The sequence below is a fragment of the Leopardus geoffroyi genome, chromosome A2 (genome assembly GCF_018350155.1).
Source record: "Leopardus geoffroyi isolate Oge1 chromosome A2, O.geoffroyi_Oge1_pat1.0, whole genome shotgun sequence".
NCBI lineage: Eukaryota > Metazoa > Chordata > Mammalia > Carnivora > Felidae > Leopardus > Leopardus geoffroyi.
This window is the reverse complement of record NC_059331.1, coordinates 142,710,272-142,720,740: the sequence shown is the minus strand read 5'-3', so window position 1 is coordinate 142,720,740 and position 10,469 is coordinate 142,710,272. Positions and strand designations below refer to the sequence as shown.

Genomic DNA, 10,469 nt, shown 5'->3' with positions numbered 1-10,469 from the left:
ATTAGGAAATATAATAATTTGTATTCTTGGTGTTCAGCATAATATCGATGCCAGTTATTATTCTCTGTGCCAGATTATCTTTTGTATAAATACTTTGTTCTGCTGATTCTTTGTTGTGATGATTGGGAAATTTATGTATTAATCTCTCTCTGTGCTTCAAGTATCTTGAGTATTTAACAGAGTTCTAAATACAGACTGAATTAATATAAGATTGATGTGTTAAATCTGACTATAAATCTGCCTCTTCTTAAATCAAAAGGTGCAATCTATTTTCTCCAAGATTCTGCACCATCCTGAAATTTCCTTGACTCAGAGAATGTGGCAAAAGTGATGCTGTGTTAATTTTGAACCTGGGCTTTAAGAGACCCTCAATTTTGCGGGCACCTGGCTAGCTCAGTCAGTAGAGCATGCTACTCTTGATCTCAGGGTAATGAGTTTGAACCCCATGTTGGATGTAGAGATAACCTAAAAATAAAATCGTTAAAAAGGAAACAAGAGATCTTTCACTTTTACGTGCTTGGGTTATTTCTTCTTAGTACATAATCTTGGTGCTGCTATTGGAAGTTCAAACCACAAGTAGGAAGGCTGGTGAAGGGGAACCAAAGTGCTCTGCTCTACAGCTCCAAGTGAGTTTTCAGCCCACACCAACTGTTCCCCATAGGAGAAAGTGATCTTGGGTGTTGGCAGCTAAACAGAGCGTACGGATGATTGTCATCACAGCGGACACCATATGGAGCAGAACCACCAGCTCGACCTAATCAACTCACAGAAATCATGAAAAATAATAATGTTCTGTTGGTGGGTGGTTTGTTACATATCGATAAACTTTGAACTGTGTCTGCTCCAAGGTAGGGTCCCATAGAATTGTAGCTATTGTTACTTTAAAATACTAGGTTTGGGTTCCATTCTGTTCTAGGCCCTCTGTAGAGTTAGTGGCACCTGATACTTTGTCATTAATAAATTCCTATGGCCAATGAATAATTAAAGAATAGAGCTGTGTTTCAATAGTTTTTCCTCCACTGAATTCTCCTCTTGCATATCTACCATTTCACATTTGTAAATCCTCCCTAATGTTTTTAGGCCAGGGCATTAGTTTTTTTCTGCTCTGTTGGACATGATTATATTCTTTTTCTGCAATTGTATAGCTTGTACTTTGTAGCGCTATCAGGCTACTTACCTCACATTTGCTTCTAATTCTAGTTACTTTTATTTTACTTGTTTTATTATAATTTTCAGGGGAATGACCATCACTTTTCCCTTAAATTAAAGCAATTTTTTAGAGCAGTTTTAAGTTCACAGCAAAATTGAGGGGAAGGTAAAGAGATTTCCCATATATCCCTTGCCCACATATAGACTGTCACTTTCATTGTTTTATTATAGTGACTAGCCTGAATTGGTAGTCAATATATTCACTTGCCTATAAATCTCATACATATAAATTATTCTTAATGTCTGATTTGAGGATAATGAAATTTATCTTTACTCATTGTCTTGTCCTCTGGCTGCTATTTCAGATTCCTAAAGTGTGCTATTACGGAGAACAATGAGTCTGTAGTTAAAGACACTGGATTTCTATCCCAGACATTCGCTAACCATAGTTTTTAAGTCAAGTAACTTCCTTAGATAAGGATTTCCCAAAAAAACATAAAGTGAGGGATCAGACTGGAGAATTATTTTTGCCAGACTGGGTACTTTTTTATATCTCTCAGCTAAATACTTTTGATATATTTAGTGAAAGTGAAGTGACTAGTTAAGCAATCATCTTAGTAATGAACCCAAAGTGGAAAACCAATAAGATAGCTTATTTTTTTTCGTAAGTAAAAGGGAAGGAAGTTTAATTATCATATAATTTCCGATGGTTTATTTTCTAGCTATAGCTAGATGCTACCCAGTGAGAAATTATTTCTTTATGTATGTTTCATATTTTCCTTAGTAATGAGCTCCGTATTTCTTAAAATAATTGATATATATGTACACACACACATACACATACCTATAAATTTTGGAGTTCTCGCCCAATGATGACATGATATTCCTTTCCAAGGCCTTATTTTAATGACTGCGAGGAATCTCATTTCTAATACTTTATTAATCCCAGGGTAACTTAAATATAATGGCAATATGGCAAAGTTTAGAAGACTATATGGACAGTAGGAAAGCTAATATCAGAAGCAAAATCCCAACTTATAAGGAGATGCTTCCAGGAAAAAACAAAAACAAAAACAAAACAAAACAAAAAAAAACATGATTCTGCTCTCACAATCTTCCTCTTAATTCTACTTTCCTCCAATCGTCATGTTAACTCAAAGACATGTACTTGGTGTTATAATGTTTAGTGGCTTTGCCTTATGATTTGGTACTCAAACTTTGCACACATTCATCTTTGAAGAAGACTTTGCCAAAAGTTTACTCAGCAGATAACTGTGTGCTGTAGGTTTAGTGATGTGCACAATGAGGTCATTCAAAAGCTATCTTGCTTAAACAAACAGATGAACATCGTTCATCAAATATTGGCCATCCAAGTTATCTTGCAGGTAGGAATTTTATAAAGGATATAAAACAAAAGTTTCTTTTATTTTGAAATGTATAAACATCAGTCCATTGTGTATTTATTATTAGTTCTTACCACCATATGGTAAATGCATTTGGAATTTATCTGCAAATGACATATGCCTAAACTTTAGTATGAAATATTGTCATTCATACTTACAAATTGCATGTAAATGTTAATATTTTTCAAATATAAGAATACTAATTTTTTTCTTTTCATGAAAAAATCATACAACTAAAATAGAAGTTTGGCCAAATATATATAACACAGATCTAACATATTTACCTGCCTATACATGTGATATGTTAACTCTTTAAAAATACTTAGCAGTTAATATTAAGCTCATTCTGATGTCTGGATAATTTTCTTAGAATTCATAGGTCACACACAGGGTATAAATATTCCAAGTGCAGATTCAATAAATGTTTCTCAGTTACTAAATATAAAATCTATTTTAATAGCCACTTAATACGCAGTTTAATTTACTTAGGAAAATTCTTCCTAATATATCCTTTTTGACTGCCTCTCAAATGAAATGTCATTTAGCAAAGTATCAACTTCGGACAATTGCATATCCCTGTGGAATATTGTGTTTTGTCTGGAGACATTTTTGATTATCATGGCTGTGGGGTTTGTGTGGGTTCTACTGGCATCTAGCAATGAAAGTCAGGCATGCTATTAAACACTATATTATATATATATAATACATATAATTATATAGAGAGGGACATATATAGAGACAATATAAATTATAATATATAAAATTATATTATCTATATATAGACTATATATATAATCATATATAGACAATATAATTTTATACATATACAAATAATTATCCAAACCCAAATGTCAATATGGCCAGGTTTGTGAAATCCTGATTTGGCATTATAAAAAGGAAAATATTCTTTGATGGTGAGGAAAGATATTTTTCTCTTTTTTGTTTTTTAGTTATCAAAGCAATACACTTTTATACCATGACAGTGCATTTTAAAATATATTGCAATGAGACATCAGAAAATGTGCTATTTACAAATTAATAAATAAAAAGCTAGTATTTCAATATTGGGAATTTTATTTTTTTAATTAGTTAAAATAATCCAATTGAAATATTAAAATTGGCTGGATGATATTTTCCTAATAAAAATTTCCTTTTGTTGGCTTCACCAAATAACTTTTTCCTTTCCTCCAAACTATTTTTTAAATGTGCATAGCTAGGGGCGCCTGGGTGGCGCAGTCGGTTAAGTGTCCAACTTCAGCCAGGTCACGATCTCGCGGTCCGTGAGTTCGAGCCCCGCGTCAGGCTCTGGGCTGATGGCTCAGAGCCTGGAGCCTCTTTCCGATTCTGTGTCTCCCTCTCTCTCTGACCCTCCCCCGTTCATGCTCTATCTCTCTCTGTCCCAAAAATAAATAAACGTTGAAAAAAAAATTAAAAAAAAAATAAATAAATGTGCATAGCTAGTATTATTTTACTCCTAGGATGTACGTATTAACTGGTAAAGTAAAATGCTTTAAAGAGAGAGCTTTAAAAATTAAGCAAATGGTTTATAAGAAAAAATAAGGAAGCCAGGGACAATACGTGCAATGTAGAATTTATTTAAGTGCCATTGGTTAAATATTTGAGGCAGTATAGCCAGATACTAGAAACAACCTTAAATTCACTAAAAATGCAATTTCAAATTTTATATTCTTTATACTTATGCGCAAGTTATTATGGATTATCATGCTCTGTCTTTTGCACTAGAAGTGTAGGGCATGCAGTAGACTTTAAACATAGGATTGAATGAAATAGTTCAAGTTACTATACCTATGTTCTAATCTTACATTGCTCATTCATCTTTAGCACGTTTATTTTTTAATTTTACAGAAGAATGATTTTACCTCTTCACGAGAAAATTTGACGTTACCAGCCAATGATCAAAATGACACATCTGTCACTTGAGCTGCCATTTTTAATTCCTTTTGAAAACCTAGACAATTATGACATCAGTTGAAGTCTGTTCTTTTCAGCATGTAAACTGCACCCTCATGGATAACTTTCTGTGCAGTCTCACTTGCATGAGCTGATTGTGATCTACATTGATTTTCATGGAAGTGAAGTTCTGATAATAGGCTTTCCAATGCCAGAATTTACCTGTGCCAGTGTGTTGGCTAATGATCCTGGGGGGAAAAATTAAAAATTGCATACAAGGGAGCAGTTTTTCACTTTTTAAAAAACCACTTCCACATACATGAAACCTGTGATTGATCATAAGCCAAGTAGTACACTCTATGCTTCTCCTTCTTTCTCTTTTAAAACTAAAGCATCAGAAAGATGACATTTCTAACGTAGTTCAGACTGAGTATAGGTCTACAGCAGTATAGCATTAATGTAGGTGATCAGTGTGTATACCAATATCAGTTAACTCACTATGGAAGTTTTCTACATACCAAGAAACTTTACCGACCTACTGGATGGTAATCACCCTAAGTTTCTTGGCTGTACAACATTCCAGAAGAAAGGCCCTCTCAAATTCCCAGTGTTGGGTAATTGCTACTTAAATGAACCTTTTGGTGTCCTATATATTTTAGTCAGATATTTTCAAGCAGATTAAATCTTTCTGAAATTGCAATGAGTTTGTCATCGTAAGACTACTCTACCTGAGTGTAAAGAAACTTCTCCTTATATTACTTAAACATTTGTTTATATTTTGAGAGAGAGGGAGGGAGAGAGAAATCCCAAACAGGCTCTGCACTGTCAGCGCAGAGCCCGATGTGTGGCTCGAAGTCACGAACTGTGACATCACGACCTGAGCAGAAGCCAAGAGTTGGACACTAACTGACTGAGCCAACCAGGCGCCCCAAGAAATTTCTTCTTATGAAGAGTATGCACAAAATCAGAAAATGGTTATGGAAAATGCTTAACTAATGCAAAATAATTTTTGATTGTTCCCTGGAGAGCCTATGAAACAATTTTGCTCTTTGGTTTTTATTTTTTCATTTCCTCCATCCTTATATTTATCTTTAGATGATATATATGTTAATATCAAACAAAGAGCCACTTTTCAGAGAAACAAATCAAATAGTAAACAACCAAGTCTACTGGGTGGCACTTCAAAAAATCTGATTTTCTAAAAGGAAACACTCCAGAAACTATTTTCTCTTAGACACTATGCTTTCCACTTGAATAATCCATTTCTTACTGACGGTGGTTAATTGAAACAAAACCAGTGCCAGGATATATACATCCATGTGAATTGCCTCCTAGTCTGCTGGACACAGCACTTCTCCACTTTGTCATATCTCCAATTTGTCAATGAGATATTGACAGTGTGACACTTGGTCAATTTGGCCAAGGCATTAAGAGTTTTTGCATGCTTCTGCTTATCAGCATGTAGTAGTGTGACCTATAAAGAGAAAAACCTGCTTTAATTAGCAGCTGCTCCCAAGACTGTGGAAATACATGAACCCAAACTAGAAGCCTGCATCCGAGAGGAAATGCCGCCTAAGTCAGAGCCACTCGGATCACATGCAATCTTGGAAGCCACCTGGTTTTAAGTTACTGAGTTTTGGAGTGGTTTGGTGCATATGATAACTGAGACCATAGGTGACTAAGACATGCCCTTAAAAACAAGTACAAAATGAATGATGTCTCCTCCTAAGCAGCTTTGAATTACAAATTTTAGAACTAAATTTACCTCGATTAACTAAATTTGCCCAAATAACAAGGAAACTCATTATCATGGAATTGAGTCACCATCAAGGTATTTAATTTGAAAGAAAATTATATACGTTGTTTATATGCTATTCCTTAAATAGGTGTTAGCTTCTAAAGTTGTGTGCTCAGTCTCCCCCAAAAGATCCTAAATTTGGGAGTAGGACTTATTTTATCCATAACTAATGACAGGTTTTATAAGCACAATAACATAAATGCTGAATGATTAATTTAAAAATATATAAGGGCAAATAGTATATATTAAAAAGATCTCATTGTTTAAGATTGAACACGTGTAGATTTTAATAATGTGAAATTAAAATTTTAAGATACACATAAAGATTTACAAGTAAGGGCATATTTTCATATTATGCTACTAATTTTCTCCATAGCCTTGGTTGAATGGCATCATAATTACTAATATAGGTATAATAAGCATATAGTAATGTATAATTAGCATATATATTTGCGTATATATGCACACATATGTATTTTAAGTGTGTTGGAAATCTATGATTTCAATTCTGATCAGAGTTATTTGATTAAAGACATTTTATAGAGGATTTCTAAATAAGCATTTATTCATGCTATCTGACAAATGCAAATGCATCACTAAGTCCTTGAAATTGTATTTCCAAATTAAGACCTTTATTCTATAATGGTAAAATAAAAATTTGCAGTGGTTTCAGAAATATGAAATTTGCCATTTTGCCAATATTTTTAGTGTAGTGGAGAAAAACATATTCACAGAGCTACATTTTTATTTTCCAATAAAATGTTTGAGTTGTGACTTTCATAGAAGTATTCTTCACATGTGTAATTGGTGAACCTATCTTATTTTTTATAGACAAAACCCCCCTGAGATTTAGATGTATGATACATTAGAATTAAGAATGTCTTAGGGGCACCTTGCATGGCTCAGTCAGTTAAGCATCAGGTCATGACCTCACCGAGGTAAGATGGAGGCCCCACCCCCACCCCTGTCTGTCAGGCTCCATGCTGGGCTGGGCAGGGAGCCTGCTTGAGATTCGCTCTGGCTCTTTCTGTCCACTTCTGGCACCCGTGCATGGGCTCTACCCCACCCGCCCCCCAAAAGAAAGTATTAAAAAATTGTATTTACATTGCTTAGTCTCTTGGGAGAAGCAGAAAAACAATCGTAGGTACTTGTCTAGGTGACTTTAATAATATTTCGACCTCAACGAGGAAAATATTTTTTTTTTTCTTTTGAGTAATGTGATCTGTAGCAATTCTTTACTTCAGTTATCTAAGATGAAAGTCAGGGCCTTATGTACTGTAATAGAAAAAGCTTAGAAAATCTATTTCATGCTCTCAAACAGACAATCCACAGATAATCACAGTTCACTGTCAGAAATATTGCTTTAACCCACATTTCCTGTATAATATCTTAGTACTATCAAAAATGATATTCTATAGCAGTCAGGTCTCCAATGATTGTGGTCAGCTACAGGAAGGAAAATGTCCAAACGTATTGTCAAAAATATACAAAGTGAGACTTTGGAAACAACGTTAAATGATTTCAACAAATGTATAACATTACAAATCAGGTTGAGCTATACAGTTCTGCATGTAATGGTTGAAAAAATATTTAAAGATTTTTCTGTTTATCAGAGAAATAAAATACCAGAAGTACAAGTGAGCTATTGACAGAGAATAAACATTAAAAAGCCTTCTGAAAACAAATGCTGAAAAAAATTCAATGCAAAGAGATAAAAACAATGATCCATAAAAGCTAAGTAAGAATAACTATGAGTTAGGAAAGAGCAAATTTATTATGAATTAATTATTGAATTTCTATGGATGGAAACTTTGTTACAAAACATGTTTTAGAACCAGTGTTTTCTAGAAGTGATGGCTTTATTTTTTCTTACTGGGCACAAGGATTTCACTTTTTATGTATTGCAGCAAATTGCACATTAAGAAGGATGTCCTGCCACAAATACATGTATATCCTAAATAAATGACAAAAAAAAAAATCCCTGTAAATTTAAGGACAATATTTTGTGAAGCAAAGAATGAAGAGGAAAAGGAGAATATAAGAGAAAAAGTAGGAGAAGGAAAGTAAGAAAAAGAGGTGAGGGTGAGGAAAAGAAATCGAAATTTCTAAATTTACCCTTCTGGTAAAAGTAACAAAGTGTCCTTAATTAAACTAGCCGATCCCTGAGCCATGCACATAGGTAAACTAAAAGCAGTTTGCAAGTGAGGCCTAAAGAATTGTACATAGTTTTAATCCTAGAAGGAGAACAAGATAAACCTAGGACAATATTTTCAAAAGTAAGAGATAATAAGAATGACTAATTCCACAGTTTTCTTCAAGTCCATTCACCTCCACTCTGGTGTGCAAATTCTCTCCTTTCCTTTCATAATTATAGTGCACCCACATTTTGTAATTTATTTGGCAATTAGTCTTTGCAGGATTGTAATTATTCCATTCAAGTGTATATATATGAGTATTAGAAATACTTGAGTAGTACATGCTGGCATTCTCTCAGGAAGTTTCTGATATAATTGCCTTTCCCTATGTCTCTACCATATGTTATGGGCTGGTCCTTTATTTACAGAAGCTTCTTGTGCATGGGAGAAATTATTTGAGGTCAGTATTCTTTTTTTTTACTTTTTTTTTTTTAACATTTATTGATTTTTGAGAGAGAGAGAGAGAGAGAGAGAGAGAATAAGCCGAGAAGGGGCAGAGAGAGAAGGAGACACAGAAGCTGAAGCAGGCTCCAGGCTCCAAGCTGTCAGCACAGAGCCTGATGTGGGGCTCGAACCCAAGAACTGTGAGATCATGACCTGAGCCAAAGTCTGGCGCTCAGCTGACTGAGCCACCCAGGTGCCCCTAAGGTCAGTATTCTTAATGAGATTTTGCCAGTTTGCTGATGAGAGATGACCAGCATCTTCAAAAATGTTCTACTTGGGGGATGTCTTACTTATGGTAGCTAATAGTAATATTTAAAAATTTGTTTCACACATCTTTTCATTGAGGATGACTACCTCTGCACGTGTTCAAAGGAAGGAACCTCAGCAAACCTCTCAAGAAGTTTGAGTAGAAAAGGAGAGAAAGAAATGGCTAAAGGGAGATTCAGTGTGTGTGTATTTGTGTGTACGCATACATGTAAACACACAACACGTAATTGGGAGAAACTTAAATGTGTTCGAGCAGACTTAAACGATCTGCTTGATACTAGGAAAAGCAATTGAGGAGAGTAACTCGTGCTTATTAAGAGTGGGCTGTGCATCGTGACTTTCCTCCACGGAGCACAGCATGGGATGGGAGCAAAACAAATGGAGTCAATTCACAGTGAAGAAACGGATACACACTACTCAGCCTGGGGTTCAAAATTAGCATCGGCTTTGCAAGTCGTATGGTAGTAGACCTCCTTGATGTGATGAAAATGACATTCTGACTTTGTGATCTTCCTCCCCTCAAACCCATAACCCTACTCGTGTCACAAGAAAAAACATGAGCCAAATCTCAGTTGAGGGGCATTCCATGTACACCTGGCCTATACTCCTCCAAACTGCCAAGGTCATCAAAAAGAGCAATCTGAGAAACTGTCACGACCAAGAGGAGCCTAAGGGGACATGATGAGATGGAGACATCATGGATGGGATCTGGGAACTGAAAAAGTGCATCAGGAAAAGCTAAGGAAATTTGAAGTGAGACACAGGAGCTATATAAAATAATAGGATTGGGGGTAAACTAAATAGATATTGAAATTTCATTGTTTTCCTTGTGAGATTAGAAGTAACATCAACTGCTTAAAAATGAGACTGGAAAAAATAAAGTTGAATGTGAGGACAATAATGCTTAGGTAATGTAAGATGGCAAATTTAACAAAGAGAATAGTAGGCTAGCGTGGGATAATCTAAAGTTGCTGATCATGGTGCTCGCTTCGGCAGCACATATACTAAAATTGGAACGATACAGAGAAGATTAGCATAGCCCCTGCGCAAGGATGACACGCAAATTCGTGAAGCGTTCCATATTTTTAAAAGATGCTCAATGTCGCTCCTTATCAGGGAAATACAAATCAAAACCACACTCAGGTATCACCTCACACCAGTCAGAGTGGCCAAAATGAACAAATCAGGAGACTATAGATGCTGGAGAGGATGTGGAGAAACGGGAACCCTCTTGCACTGTTGGTGGGAATGCAAATTGGTGCAGCCACTCTGGAAAGCAGTGTGGAGGTTCCTCAGAAAATT

At 35.2% G+C, this 10,469-nt stretch overlaps 1 non-coding gene across 1 annotated transcript; it reads left to right on the top strand.

Annotated features, from left to right (window-relative positions):
• Window positions 1–10,147: 10,147 nt before the first annotated feature.
• Window positions 10,148–10,254, top strand: LOC123607836. Its single transcript, XR_006716951.1, has one exon. It is a non-coding gene; the product is annotated as a U6 spliceosomal RNA (small nuclear RNA).
• The last annotated feature ends 215 nt before the right edge of the window (window positions 10,255–10,469 follow it).